Here is a 12,979-nt window from a genome sequence, read left to right on the forward strand (position 1 = left end):
AAATGTATGTCACTAATTTTAATTACGACAATATGTATGTCACAAATCAAGCAAAGTATAGATGTAGCTATAGTAGTATTAACTATTAATTATTTGTTATTAGGTTTCTCATAAATTGGACATTGTCCAAGAGATGATTTGTTGCTCTAATAAATCAACCAAATCATATCCTTGATATTAACTTTCGTAAGCTGTGAAACTTCAAGTACTCAATAGACGTCACCTGTTTTCCAATATTACTAAAATTATAAAATCGCTAAGAACCTTGAACATTATTTTTAAAACACAAAATAATCTAATAATAGGAATATGTTGAAAAACCAACAATAAAAAAATGTTGTTCAATAAATGTATATGCCATAAATTAGAATTGAGAGAAAGAAAAATGGTTAAGAATATTAAAAGTCTGCAGACCAATAGCAATGATTGAATAGTAAATACATTTTTTGTGTATAATTAATTTGTGAATTAAAATGTGGGAATTTTTGGAGGTGATAAAGGAGGACGTGGAATAAATAAATAAGCTGAAATTAGACAACAATAACAACGAGAACCTCAGGTCGACAAATTTTTGTTCATGCTTTGGTAGTTTTAAAGAATAAAATTACGATCTGTTGTTTTTTTTTTTATTCATTCACGGATGTCTGGCTCACAGACTAAAGGACGTTCAAAAGTAACATCCGAATATTATACCAAATAAATTACATTCATTTGTATTCGAGCAATTTTCTAACCGAACAATTTTCATTTCTTTAAAAATAATCATTAATAAAACATTTGGAAACATATTTTTCGTATATTCGTATTTGTGAACTTTATTTGTATATCACATTTATTATGGCTGAATTATATTTTTTTTATTTATTTATAAACTCCAAATGTATATTTTATATGTTGAAACTTAACAGCTTATAGCAGTTATTTTATAAATTATTTTATCACGTATAATCTTTATAAATCTACAAACAAACAATTAATATTCTACAAACAACATATATTTCTAGGATGCTAATCAGAACTATTATTGAATAAGAATACTTGCTTTAAATATTCAATTCAATAATAGAAGTTACTTACTAAAAACTATGGCATTCAATAAGTAACTTATATTATTAAAGTACTTCAATGATTCCAAATCAAGAGCTGGTATGGTAACACTTAGTTTATTAATATCATTTAAAACTTCTTTAGAAACAGTTAAATAATGGTATTTTATATGTAAATTAAAGTAGAAGTATAAAAAACATTTTAGTTGAGTATTTCATTTCATTTGACAATATATTTTTATACAGTAATGTTTCATTTTTTGTAAAAACTGGAATATACATTAATTACGAGGAGTATTGTATTTCAATGAGTGCAAAAAAATGAGAGTAATAAAATTAACCAAACTGGATAAAAAAGCACTATTGGATGCAGAGAAAATCGGGCTTGCAAAATGATCAAATTCTATTTGAATCGGATGATCATATTATTCGTAATCCGAATACGTTTCGGTTGATAAAATTTTGCGAGATATGTATGTTATAGCGATGGAGGCCGTTGCATCGGCTGCGGCACCGGCGGCGGCTGAGGACATTCAATTAAAATAAAACCAGGTTCTGGTCATGCGTATATATTTTGTTCGTCGACTAATTCTGTTGAATAAAAACATTTTGGGATCGTTACACAAACAGAAAGAAAAATCTATACGCGTATGCGAGAGTGCTATGTATATGTGTGTATATGTATATGCTAGAGTGTGAGCGAGTGTGTTCATGTGGTGGTGCATCCAATATCCAAATGGAGACAAGGACAGAGGACGAGTTGAAGGACCAGACCGCAATGTGCATGTGCGAGACAAAGAAAGAGATACGCCATGGAATCGGGTTGCGGGTTTGTTTTAGGGTCTACCCGAGTTATCGAACAATTTGAATTTAAACCAGCGCCGGCTCTTGAATTTCAAATGGGCCCCACAGCTTCACATACACATACAGCAGCGTGTACATAAAGAATGGACCAGTTGTTCTCGAGGCCTACAAGTGGATTTTAAGGGTGTTCATGGCGAGATGTGGGTTGGAAGAAAGAGAGCCGTTGTTGAATTTTATATGCAGGTCGCTCACTGAATTTTATATTTTTTATTTCACATTCAATAACTTTGGCCTGGCCAAAAAATGGATGCCATTATTCTAATAGAATTTTTGGTCATATCAGGAAAGTTAACAGAAAAATTAAACAGATAAGCGAAAACAAGAAATCAAAATTTATGTTATAACGAAATGAATATCTCTTCAATTGTATTTCAGAGACTTGAATGGTAGAGTTCAAAATGAGACACCAATTGAATTTGTGAATATATTGCATTCAATTTTATATAAAATATATAAAACCATATCCTCATTTTCATTATCTATGTAGTTTATGGCTAATATGTAATGGAATTTTCATTCTCATTGGTCATAGAAAAGCAATATCAGGCCAATATTACTGAATCGTTTGATGTACGGAATCAAAGTCAATAGACCCCATAATTTGGTGATGTAATCAGTTCTCAACTATAAGACCAATGTATAATTGTAAAAATTCCAATTGCAATCACATTCACTACATGAATAACGATTCAAAATAAATAATCACAAATTTTACTTTTGAGGTTTGGATCACTTAGAATATATAGGAAAGTGATATTATGAATTTTACATTATGCAATTTTACTTGACAAGTTACTTGGTAAGTCCTGCATGTATCATTTAAATTATGAATAGTATAGTAGAATTAGAAGAAATTATAGGGAATTGATGTAGATATAATCTATCAATAAATTTGCTGAGAAATCAGTTTGAAAACTTATCTACTTCTTTAAAAAATACTAATAATACATTTTAATCATTCAAAGTAATTAGTAAAATATTAGGACAAAAAGTCTATGGCAAAAAGCTTTTTGGACTAATAAAAATTGTAAAATAAATAAATGTTTAATGAATGTTTATAATATTAATATTTCAATATATTCTGAAAGTCTATGAAATATAAATTTTCTTGAATTCAAAGGAAATATTCAAATAAAAACAAATCCAATAGACATGTAATTTATGTTTCTGAAATTGTCATTGTAACATGACATTCATGTGAATGACATACAAAGTAATTATCGTAATTGAATGTGATATTATACAATCAAGCAGATAAAATAGAAATTATTTAAATTTATTGTACTGTTACACGAGAAACTATTCCTAGGTCAAGACAATCATTTATACGCAGACTTAAAGACAATCATTTATACGCAGACTTAAATAAATATGTCTAAGAAAATGTCTTTGAAATAAATTTTCCAAAAGAATTCTATTGTAGTTGCAATAAATATTACAAAAATAATGTGAATACAAAATGTGCAATTAAAAGTAAATATTTTTTTTTTCAATGCTGTTTTAACAATTTATCACGTGCATTTTCATTTCAAATTAATTATATAATAGATTGTGATTAATTAATAGAGTAAATTTAATATATATCAAAATATTTGTATATAATATTATTTATTTGTGTATATATTAACAAAAATAGGATTCACAACGATCTTGAATGTTATGTGCATGTGAATCGAAGATTCGTATTTGGTAATGTAAAAGCTATACATATGTATATTGCATGTAAGAAGGGAACCTTTGAACCCGTTTGCACACACTGTAGATATAAATATTATACGAATGTATAATGAATCTGCAGACTTCGGACCTTCACCAAACCATCGATGAACAAAGTGAGTGCTTCAATGCTCGTTGTAGAGCTGTGCTGTCGTCCCATCTGCAACATAATGTCCTTCTTCGATCCATATTCAGTTCTCAGTTATTGCATTTATAAGTATGCATACACATACAATTTATCTCGATGCATGCTGCAATTTACTGGCTTACCAACTAAAATCGGTGACGAAACATCAATCTGGGTTATATCGATTCTGTTATGAGCACGAACTCTCTTTTAATCGCAAACCAGATCCTCGTCCAATCACTTTATTAATATATCAATGGCGTTCGCTCGATTATCACAACAAAAGCCGCAATGATTAAACCATCCAGCGTTGGTTATTATGCAGTAATTGGGCATTAGATCATAATTTTCATTGCAAAAGTCCTTCTTTTTTCTCACTTCAATATATATTTCTTCCTTCGTTCATCCAAGGACGATTGCTTTTATCACGTACTTGCATACATATTCATATATTCCATATTCATTAGAATGCATTGTTATTGAACAAAATATCCCATATTAAGCAAAATCGAAATAGAAATCGTTCGCAATGTACTTATTATTAAATTGTGCAATTTGTACCGTGTGCATGTTTGATTTTTTCTTACGTGTTCTAGACCTTACTACACACTCCAGGAGATTTATTGAAAGACCATAATAAATTGAATTACTTAGAATACAGTTTCGTTACGACTGTTAAATTGCAACTGCCACACACCACTTAATTGTATGTTATTCTACTTAAATCGATTTGTTTTTCATTGCATTTCACTTTATCAAAGGTTACAAACATACGATTTTTTTTGGAACTCTGACACGCAATTCCTTAATTATTATTATGATCGAAAGGCGAGTAAAGTTATTCTGAGAACTTTATTAGATATAATAATACAATGGATGTACTCGACGAAAGTACAAATGTATAATATTTCTATTTAAATTAGGAATACATACATTTGTTTTTGTTAGAAGCTCTTATATATGAGGGCTTTCAGACATGTATATTATGTGAATATTTATAGTAACAAGATACTGAAGTGCTATTATATTAGTCCTAAGTTCATTTAAGTATTATTCAACATAATCTATTTAACTTTATTTAAAACATGGGAAATACATAGCATATATAGAATTTCAAAACTACAATTTTATATTATTAAATACAATGAAATATAATAAAAGTGCTTCTGTATAATGAATTAAATCCATTAAATAATTTTGTCTCAAATTTTCTATATTTTTTTAAAATTACTTTAATCTAATAAATTTATTTGTTTTAAGAGTGTCTTGTGTTTACAAATGAATGAGTAAAAATCATAAACATACCAAAATATAAATGAAATATGTAAAACCATTAAGTTAATTAGCTTAAACTAACTAATCTATTTTTGCTTATTCAATTAATTTATTTGTTGGATTCTAGTCTCCCGGTTAGAGTAATGATGATTGTACCTGGTCCAATTTAGTAGATTAAATACAGTGACTAAATGGAATTGAAATTTTAGTGGCCGTATTTAAAAAAAAAGCGGTGTGTGGAGGTTATTACATCGAGTCTGTGTGGGCAGGTGTTTTCTCATATGACGTATGTCACGGGCGCGTTGTAACATATTTCGGTTGCGGCAGGTGCTCAACCGCCACGGCTCTCCCATTCAACGTTTTCCACCCGTTAACGACCAAATAATCATTTTGCGCCAATTCGTTTCGAAAACCGAACCGTTGAAACGCGCCATCTCCACGAAAAATAAAAACAAAACAAGTTAAAACATGCAAATGTTTATGAACGCGGGTTGCGGGGGCGACACTGGGGCGGCCGTGCGATTCGGTCGGCGGACATCCGCCCCCGCCTGCACCCCGTAATTCCATTTAGGAATCGATTATGTTGACAAAATCGTCAGTGATGAAAGTGGTGAGCAATTTGCCCGTCCAATTTGCTCAGTAATTATCAGGCTTCAATGCTGATTACTTTCCAAATACCAGGTTCACGTTCGAAATACAGCCCTGCGCCTATATTTATTTATACTTGATCCACGTGGCAAAATGGTTGGTATTGATATATATATATATAAATTGAGGATTAAAAAATCCTCATGACGCACATATTTTCGAAGAGTTTCTTTGATAGGACAATTTATTATTTTTATATGCAAATATTGTTTGTAATAAGAAATATGGCAAATATATATTACATAACTACAGATTACTACAAAATTACTATATTCTGATTAATAAAACTGTACTAAATCGCTAATGAAGCCTGGAATTTATATGGCAAAAATGTTTGTATTGAAGTGGATGGAGTAACGGTTATTTATACCAGTGGTTCCCAACCCCCGGTGCCGGGGCCGCCCAAAGAACATATTTTCATTTTATTTACTTTGGTGTATTTCCCTCAGGTTTGTGCGACTTTCCATGCACGAGAGGTTATTAATGTTTTTATTATTTTCTGAATCCTTTTTTTACAATTTTCGAATTAAGTTGCGTTTGTTTAAAAGTAAATACTATTTCATATTTAGAATCTTATTTAAAAAAAGTCCTTCTTGTGGTCAGCGGGATTAAAAATTTTGAGTTTACTGGTTCGTAAGGTCAAAAAGGTTGGGGACTGCTGATTTTTACAAAGACGAATAAAATGTCTGCTTGGTGCAGATAAGAGGACATAACATCTGTTTTGGAAGAATTTCAAATATGAGGAGAGAAAGAGGACAGAGAGCGTACATAAAGCATAAAACATCTGCCATAATTCAAAATGTGTCACTGGAGTGTAACTGGCGCTTAATTATCCCATTAACATAGCGCTATGCTGTTGTACTACGAACTCGAATAGTAATAATGTAAAACTAAATAAGTAAGTTCTTTTTTTATATGTTAATTACTGCACAGCCTTGGCTATTTTCACGTCTTAATTATGCTCATTTTCCTTTATTCATCGTCGTCCGCGAACCAAAATATTGTTACAACGATACTGGATAATGTTCTTCATTATCATAATAGCTTTTTGATGGAGGAGTTCGCGGAAAGTTCATCAACACGTCGTGAATAATCTCGTCTTTTTTTATCGAAATTTATTCGTTCTCTTCGAGTGGCTCATCTAAATAGTGCGAACGAGAAAATGTAACAATTCGCGGAGTTCCGGCATTTCCATCCGAGCGAGGTCAGAGTGCAATTGAAGCATAAGCATAAAGCTTTGTCCCGTTCGGCAAGAAAACTGTCTCTCGAGAGAGATCAGGTTCTGCTAGTGGATGGAGGTGTTCTAGAATCGTTTTGCATACAGCTATGGCAAGCCCCTCGTAGTCGTCGTCGTCTTCCGATTGACCATCGGTACATCGGAGTTAATCAAATAGGATGCTTGTAAATTTCACGTGTCAGAGATTCGGAATAGTTAATGATGCGAAATTAAAAATAAAACCAGTGGTTTAGGTCAAGAAACTGTTGATGGTTGGGTTCGATAGAGAGCAGGCACACGGGTCGGGTCGTCTCCGTCGGCGAAGAGAAATAGAAGAAAACTGTATACATACAGTATATAGATGAGGAGGTTGGGGCTTGGGGCTGGTGCAGCAAATGCAGACAAGGGCAGCAGCTAGTGGAAGTCACTGTCCTCCTTGGCACGCAGTTGCGCTGTGCGGGGACTCCAAGGCCAGGGCTCTACCTGCACTATTATCACTAGACTTCTCTCTTATTGTGCATTCTTATAGCATTAAATATCCGACTCGTTTCGTTTCTACCTACTCGACGTTAAACTCAGTCCTCATATACAGGGTGTATAATAATTCAAACCAAGTTTCAATAAACAATTAATAAAACACGTACTGTTTTTGGAAAATTATTTTTAGATAATACAAAAACACTATATCATTGCGTTTGGGGTTCTCCAATTGCCCAATACGATACTGTACATACCACTTATTTAAACTATAGTCAACCAGTAATCAATAATCTTTTACAATATCTAAGTAATCCTAGAATTATAGAAACGATAATAACAGAGATATTTTCTAGCAAACGATCTATTATTACTACATAAAGCATGGACACAAAACCACTTTAAAATTCACATATGAATCGCAATTGAAAATGAATTAATAATTACAAACGATCTATACACTGACATCATTTCACTACGTGCAATTGAATAACTATTTTTGCTGTAGCATATATTAGCAGATTTTATTTAATATTATGGTAACTTCCAGCATAATTAATTTAAAAACGAACAACATACGCAGCAATAGACTTCAAAGGGATCCAGTTTATATGAAAAATAATTTAATATTCAAGCACTTTATGCTCTTTATTATTATCATCTCATAATTTTAATTTTTCTAATTAGAGATACATTACAGTGTTATCAATTTCATAGTTATATTCACATTTTTATCATTTTTGAAAAATCATCTAAAAATATCAATTTTAAAACTGAATGATTTTATTTATTCGAAATTGAAAAATAATTATATATCTTTACAAAGAACATTTAAAAAATATGTGAAATAAATTAAATTTAAGATTAGAAAGTTATTTCGAATATATTATATTATAAATTTGATGTGGGCACTTATGTATCAAAAGTATCAAAAACCGCCTGGAGATAATTTCAAAGTTCCTTGAAAGATCCAATTTGTCACGACTAGAAAGATGAAAATAGAAAATAAATTGGAACCATTCATTCCCGCGGAACGGGGAGGGAGACCATCGCCGAAGAACCTTTTATGCCGCTCCTGACTGATCTGATATATTCAATTAAAGAAGGAATCCGCATTTCGAAATCTGTTTATATAACAGATATCAAGAGGGCAAACGCGACAGATGATGGCTGAACGTAAGTAGTTATTATGTTGAGTTCCATGCGCTTGGAAATTCTTTTGATATTGCACGGGATTCGCTCACTCCATTTCCATAATTTACCTCTTCGCTGGAAAATGTCTAACGATGTTAAAAAGGAATTATTAATGTAGTCCTCTTACTACTACTCACTTCTTTCGTCTTTATGTGCGAGTTTTTTTCTTTTATTTTGTTTGCTTGTTTGTTTATTTGCTGCCCCTTCTGCAACTTCGCCATTTGTTTTTCCTTTATTTTTCCTCTAACCTTTCGTTGCATTTGATTGTGGATTCGACCGAGCTACACTTGACCGTGTCCCAACGAATTGCTTTTCTTCCATGCAGCGAAAAATAAAGTACAGCGAAGAACTCTCGAGAACTATGCGCATTTTGTTTAATATACCGAATGGAGTTTTATATTGCAGTTATTTTATATTTAGAGTTCATTTTTATGTCCGTTCCCTTCGAATAAATTTAATATTTTTCATGAACGGATTTATTTTATTCTTCAGCTTATTATTTCACAACAAAATAACGCAGTCCGATTTTTCATATGAATTGGATTCATTTCAAAGAAGTTACTGTAGGACGCATTTGACCTGAACGGAGTTCTTGTTTGCGTTCCATGTTTATGACACTTGATTAGAAATGAATGATGAATAGTTTAAATGCAAAAAAGAAGATATTGATTTTGATTTATACTACAAATCAGATTTAGAAATTAATATTAAATATATATTTAAATATTTTGATTATTATTTACTACATGCAAAAAATTGTATTATAATTTAATTTTTACTATTTAACTCTTTGAGGGGCCAGAAATTCTTAAGTTTCTAGACTTAACAAATTTCTAGTCAACTGAATCAGACAGTTACGTTAACTAAATCAACATCGAATGGTATAGCCTATCAAGATTAATTATGTTGTTTATGATTATGTGATTTTATATGCAAAATTGATTTATAACTATTATATTCAACTGGAATAAATCAATTACAAATCTTCCAATATATCTGAGAAAGCATCTCGAAGTAAGTATGAAATGCAATAGGTTTATTACTTTTTTGAATCATGTGCAGCGAATGTTGCAGTAATTGAGAGAAATGTAAATATTATTTGTTGTATGTAAACTAGTACACCAAGAGATTGCTACAAAGATTATTTGGTGCATCTGAAAATAGTGGTGGAGTGCAAGTATTTGGAAACCTAATATAAATGTTCGCCACAAATGAGTATACGGGTGTGCACTGTTGACCCCGTTAGAGGTTATATAACCTGAAATTTGCATACGTATTCCCAAGTAAAGTGAATAAATGCGTAATACAAATCGATCGGTGTGTATTTGAAACAGTTTTAACGCTCGATCTTAACAACTGTCGACAAACAAATTTGTTGATAAGTCCGAAGGTGAATGCATGGATGCATTTAGAATATATACACCGACGGGATCGGTTGATAGGCTAATAGGCGAGAATAGGCATGACGGGCGGCTGCTGTTATTTGCGGAATACGCAAATAGCATCGCATCCATCAAGTGCGTTCGATAGTTGGAGCACAGCGTACACGAAGAACGCACACCTGGTCAAGTACAAAAGACTATTCCATTGATAATGGAATGAGAAGATTATAAAGCTGGATTTGCTTTGATAGCAGGAGTCGGTAACTTAGATGATGGCTAGAATCTTTGACCGTTTAACAAGCGACGTGGAAGTGAAGTATAATTATGGGAAAATTGGAAGTGCATCGACTGAATGCATGCTAAATATTTAATGGATCTGCTCTATTTACGTAGCGTGTGTTTCGGCCAGACCTGACCAGAGAACAGCACATTGGAAACGGACAGTCTAGACGCCTATCAATCAATTTTTGATGTCGATTGCAGAACTATTATCTGCCGCGAACCGAAAAACAATTGGGGCAAGGACCTTAAAACGCATTAATTCTTAACCGGCTGCATAATTGATGATCCAATTTTCCCTGAATTTCTCACAATGCCATCCAACCTAACAGGTTATTACTCTTGGATGCCGTAAATTCGAATGCAAAGTGTAGTGCTGAGGAAAAAAAGTTTATGTGCGCGGGGGGCAATCTTAGCGGTTTTATATTGCGATCGATGAGGTTCGTTCAATTTGCTATACCGGCTACCTGTCTTTTTTAGATGCGAGTTGGGAGAAGTGAGGAGGTGTAGTGCTAGGGGAGATACAACACTTTGATGGTGGTTTGAACTATTAAAAAGTGTACTTTATACGTGTCTGGCAATGTGTAATATTATCCAAGTATTTCATTAAACTTTCGGGTTCGGCCGATATCGGCGGAAATGTCTAAAGTTTCTCGGACATGTGGCCAGGTTGCGTGAGGGAACTGAATGGGAATCCCTTCCCCCCTCGAGAGCGAACTGCCTTAAAATTGGGAAAGTTATCCGATTCCCAAATTATAAACATCAATCAAATCTAATTTTAAGAAAAACAAAAAAAAACAACAACTAGGTAACTACCGGAGAGGGAGTCTTATATACTCCACATCTGCCAGAAAATAAGTACGTTAAGCATACGTTGCTATAGTAGTAAACTTTGTATTTTAAAAACCAATTACAGTGCCAATTACCAAGAGATTACTTTAATTGTATTTACGGTTTTTCAAAGTACTTTTTCAACATACACCTTAGTTATTTACATGATACAACTAAACTAAAAATACTAAAGTGGATACTATTCACAACCGATAAGAGAAAATAATCATTTTAAATTTCTAGTTCCATCACAATAAATGTTTATGAATCGCCAACAGTTTTAAACCAATTTCCTGAACAAAACTACATGAGATTAATCAGAAACAACAGATTACAGCATTAATTAATACAACAACTTGAAGCTGCTCATCGAGGTCATACCATGAACATTCATCTAATATTGTATGCGACAGATAAACGTGCCATTGAAAAATCTCAATATTACATTGAAATGCTTTATATAATAAAAACACATCATAGATTGTTGAACTACTTTTACCAGAACGTTGGTTACTTCCAGATTAAATATGAAAGATATTAATTATAATGATCTGTTTATATGATGTTCAGTACTTTGGAAGGTTTTTTTAGTAGCATTTTTTCCTATTACAATAGATTCTTTTCTTATGATTCGATATATATGTTGGTAAAAAAAACTTTGTTATTATTATAATCCATGATATTTCATTTTGTGCTCTTATCCTTGAATTTTTAGGTTCAACATTTCAAATCTCTATTGTACAATTATGTATGTTAATCATTATTATTATTAAACATTATATGCATATATTTCATAGAGCAAATAAGGAAATGTAATAATGAAACAAGATTTCTTTGTTTTCAGCCGGTCATTGTACCGAATGAACGAATATAAATAATTCAAATACAATCTTTGATGTGAGAGAAAACAGAAAAAAGTGCATATTATTTAAATGCAGCTCATTCATTACATTAATTCCATCGAGAGTGTTTTACATGATATAATGGATGAGGTATAGTAGAATAAGAGACTACGAATGGCATATTGAGTTTTGACTTTGAAATCAGAAGTAGATGCTATGGAAGAAGAAACGTTGTCAAACTTCATCCCCTTGGAAGGCATAAAAGTAAAACGTGCCAGTAAAAAGTGACTTATACATATACACCAATGTGAGGTTTCATTTAAAAAAATAAAACCCTCCAGTCATCTGCGCCAATCCGTTTTATTGTTGCTACGAATAAAAACTTTTTACTGCACTTTTGTAATCAACTGGCCAGAACGAGGCTGAAAAATGAAAGAGAGAGAGAGAGAGAGATATGCAATTCAATTAATTTTCAACTTTTCATCATCCGCATTACCGCAGTTTTATTACGCAAATATTTATAAGATTAAAAAGCCATTTCAGGTTTAATTGCAATTTGAAAATTAAATTCGTCCCGCTTGCACATTGCGTTCGAGAGCGAAAAAAAAAACGTAATTCCATGTATGGGCTGGTATTAATATTATATAATGTAATTTTCATTTAAATGTTGTTTTGATTTTTTGTACATCATTGCATTTTATGTAAATTCATTCATTCATTTCTACTAAAAGAAAAAAGAAAATTTTATGTTAACATTAAGAACGTAGCAATTCATTAGGATAAGATAAGAAAAATACGCTGTATAGTTATTAGGAAATGAAAGCATCTTTTAACATAAATATTCTTACTATGTGCTTAATTCTCAGAATAAATAAATAATTGTAAAGGTAATTTGTTTTTGTGATTATAGTTTTTTTTTATATAATTAACAAAGTTATTGATAAATTTATATCATAAAATATGTATCAGTTTTTTACGATATGATTTATACATAACATAAACAAAATATATTTATGAATTATATAGTAATGTTAATTTAGTTAGTGTCATTGGTTGATATAAATTTAGCACAGGGCTTCATA

At 31.7% G+C, this 12,979-nt stretch overlaps 1 protein-coding gene across 1 annotated transcript in view; it reads right to left on the reverse strand.

The window, feature by feature from the left end:
• Window positions 1-12,979, reverse strand: part of LOC108567654 (brain tumor protein) — a 204,142-nt gene that overhangs the window by 100,903 nt on the left and 90,260 nt on the right. The window lies entirely within an intron of this gene.

Source organism: Nicrophorus vespilloides, unplaced genomic scaffold, assembly GCF_001412225.1.
Source record: "Nicrophorus vespilloides isolate i.1.1-1 unplaced genomic scaffold, Nicve_v1.0, whole genome shotgun sequence".
In the NCBI taxonomy this organism is placed as follows: domain Eukaryota; kingdom Metazoa; phylum Arthropoda; class Insecta; order Coleoptera; family Silphidae; genus Nicrophorus; species Nicrophorus vespilloides.